The sequence below is a fragment of the Callithrix jacchus genome, chromosome 10 (assembly GCF_049354715.1).
Source record: "Callithrix jacchus isolate 240 chromosome 10, calJac240_pri, whole genome shotgun sequence".
Classification (NCBI taxonomy): domain Eukaryota; kingdom Metazoa; phylum Chordata; class Mammalia; order Primates; family Cebidae; genus Callithrix; species Callithrix jacchus.
In genome coordinates this window covers 122,908,078-122,911,174 of record NC_133511.1, presented here as the reverse complement: position 1 = coordinate 122,911,174, position 3,097 = coordinate 122,908,078, and the positions used below count along the sequence as shown (strand labels likewise).

Sequence of the window (3,097 nt, the reverse complement as noted above, 5' to 3'; positions counted from 1 at the left end):
GCTCTCCCCCGCCCGGCCAGGGAGTCGCCTAGAGTCGGGGGCGGTTCCCACCCGTTTCTCTCATCCGCGCCTTTCGATTGGATACCGGGGTACCGTGCGTGACGCCATTGGCTGGAATGTCTGCGGTTCCTGGCCCAGGCCTCAGCTTTTAAGGGGCACGCCGCATGGAGAGTAGGCCAGTGATAGGCGACAGTGTGGGAGCTGGGGTCAAGACAGCTCTAGGGTCGCAGAGGCCAAGTGCCGCGTTTCCCTCCTGTCTCCGGCGGACTAACACCCCAACCTCGTGCCACTGTTCCAGGCCCCTGCTTCCAACCGCCACGTGCGGTCTGCGCGTGCGCACTCGCCCAGTTTGGCTACCACCAGGCGGTGGGGAAGGGAAAGGGGAAAGGGAAAGGGGAAAGGGAAAGGGGAAAGGGAAAGGGAAGGGGAAAGGGAAGGGAAAGGGGAAGGGGGTGAGAGTGGCGAGGGGTGACAGGAATGGGGAGCGGGGGGGTGGGGATGTGAGTGGTGGTCCAGGGGCGAGGGCAGGGGACTATGTCTGTGGGGAAGGGGGTTCTGTTAAGTTTTCCGCCCCTGGGCGGGAGGGAGCGGCGGGGTAAGCAGCCTAAGAGGACTAGGGGGCTCCCCAAGGCTCAGGGCGCCCCTGGCAAGACCGGGTTCCGCGGGCGGTCGCCACTGGAGCAGGGTTACGAGGGGGCGCCGATGCTGCGAGAGAAAACCTGGGGACCTTGGAACGGCCTCATGGTGATTGGGAAGAGAGTGGAGCTTCTGAGTAGAAACACTCAAAAGCCGAAGCTGGAGTCTGAGTACTGGAGACTGGAAGATGTGGAAAAGGAGGTCTTGAAAGAGAAATCAGGCCCGAGTCAGGAAAGGATGGTTATAAAGCTGCTGCACCGCAAGCTTCAGTAGATTTGGGGACAGACAGCCCAAGGGAGATTTGGGGAAAGCAAGAAGTCAAACACAAAGTAAGGGCTAAATCTAAGAGTGCAGGGATGACAGCAGGGCCTATGAGGGGGTCTGGGTTTGAAGAGAGGTCAAGGTCTGCTTGGGAGAAGGTAAGGACCAGTGGAGAGGACTTGAGATCCAGAGGCTATAAACTGGGGCAGAATGAGAAGGTGCTGAGGCCATGTGTGGACAAAAAGAGATCAAGTGTAGAGAGGCTGAGGTCTAGTAGTGAGAAGCTGTTGTCCAGGGAAGAGAAGTGGGAGTCCAGTGGAGTGAACCTGAGGTCCAGTGGCGGAAAGCTGAGATCAAGGGGAGAGAATCTGAGATCAAGTAGAGAGAACCTGAGATCGAGTGGAGAGAACCTGAGATCGAGTGGAAAGAAGCTGAGATCGAGTAGAGAGAAGCTGATATCCAGGGGAGAGAACCTTAGATCGGGTAGAGAGAATCTGAGATCAAGTGGAGGGAAGCTGGGAACCCGTGGAGAGGAGCAGAGAGAAGCTGAGGTTGAGTGGAGAGAAGCTGGGGTCAAGTGTGGAGAACCTGAGATCTAGTGAGGAGAAGTTGGGGACCAGTGGGGAGAAGTTGAAGGGTTCAGGAATGGGGAGCATAAATGAGAACATTGAAAAGTGGTAGAAGTTACTGGTGATGAAAGTGATGGCATTTACTGATGATGAGATGGAAATTCCTTTTGAAAGTGTCAAAGAGAGTGATGAACTGCAAGGGACTGAGGAAGGAGTGGGAGTTGAGGGGGCGTCTTGCATGAAGTGAGAGACATTACTGATAAATCCGTTTCTATGGAAAAGAAAGATGTTATAGGTGAAGGTACCAGTGAATGAGGCAGATGAAGAGTTGACACCAAAGAAGGAAGTAGGGGCAGACGGGGGAAGTACAGAAAGAGGAGAAATTAGAGCCAGGCAGAACATTATTGACACCAAAGGGGTAAAGTTGAGAGAGGAAATGAGAGAGTCTGAGCCTAAAATAAAAGAGAATGGAAGTGAGTTAGAAGAGCTGCAGGGGCTGAAGGCAGAGACCAGAATCAAAGGACACAGAGGAGTGTGTGGTACAGAGAGAAGTGAGAACATGTGGAGGAGAATGAAGACGCGGTAACGTGTTGACAGAGGAAACTTGGGTATTGGGAGAAAAGCTGTGACTGGGGAGCTCATAGGGAAATGTTTGAGAAAAGGATGGAGGATGGGCTAGAAGGATTTAGTCTGACACATGATGGGGTGTATGAGATGGAGGAGAATTGCACCAGGATAAAGGGTAGATTTTGAGGATTGTGGAAGAAGGTGCAGGCTGAAGTAGGCAAAATTTCTGAAAAAGGATCCTGAAGAATGAAGGGCTCCCAAGTGACAAAAGCAGGAGGAGAGGAGATAAGAAAGAAGTGAGGAAAAAACATAAGAAGCCACATGCTATAATGGTGATTGTGTTTATTGGTATGTCCTTCACTATTTCTTTTCCCTTCCCTTCCTTCCTTCCCTCCCTCCCTCCCTCCATCCCTTCCTTCCTTCCTTGCGTCCCTCCCTCCCTCCTCCCTCCCCTCCCCTCCCCTCCCCTCCCCTCCCCTCCCCTCCCCTCCTCTCCCTTTTGGACAGTCTTGCTCTGTGACCTCGGCTGGAGTGCAGTGGCACAATCTCAGCTCACTGCAATCTCCACCTCCCAGGCTCAGGCAGTTCTACTGCCTCAGCCTCCAAGTAGTTGGGATTACAAGCGCATGCCACCACGCCCGGCTAATTTTTGTATTTTTAACAGAGATGGGGTTTCACCGTGTTGGCCAGCCTGGTCCCAAACTCCTGATCTCAAGTGATCTGCCTGCCTTGGCCTCTGAAAGTGCTGGGATTATAGGCGTGAGCCACCACCTGGCCTACTGTATCCTGTTTCATCAGTGGGGTGTTGTGATCTGTGTCCTGGGAAACTAGGCTTGCCCTTGGGAAAGTAGTCCTGCAGAATTCCTGTCAACATCACCTCTCTTTATTCTTCTGTGTTGCACTCCTACTGCCTGGATCTTAGATCTTCCTGTTTCTTTTCTTTTTCTTTCTTTCTTTCTTTTTTTTTTTTTTTTTTTTTTTTTGAGATGGAGTTTTGCTGTTGTTACCCAGACTGGAGTGCAATGGCACAATCTCGGCTCACCACAACCTCCGCCTCCTGGGTT

General features: G+C 52.6%; 1 long non-coding RNA gene across 6 annotated transcripts in view; it reads left to right on the top strand.

Annotated features, from left to right (window-relative positions):
- Positions 1 to 1,861: 1,861 nt before the first annotated feature.
- Positions 1,862 to 3,097, top strand: part of LOC103796388 (uncharacterized) — a 35,135-nt gene continuing 33,899 nt past the window's right edge. For all 6 annotated transcript variants that reach the window (XR_013523489.1, XR_013523490.1, XR_013523488.1 and 3 more), the window contains exon 1: positions 1,862 to 2,381. This is a non-coding gene — a long non-coding RNA (uncharacterized LOC103796388). The remainder of the gene's footprint in view (positions 2,382 to 3,097) is intronic.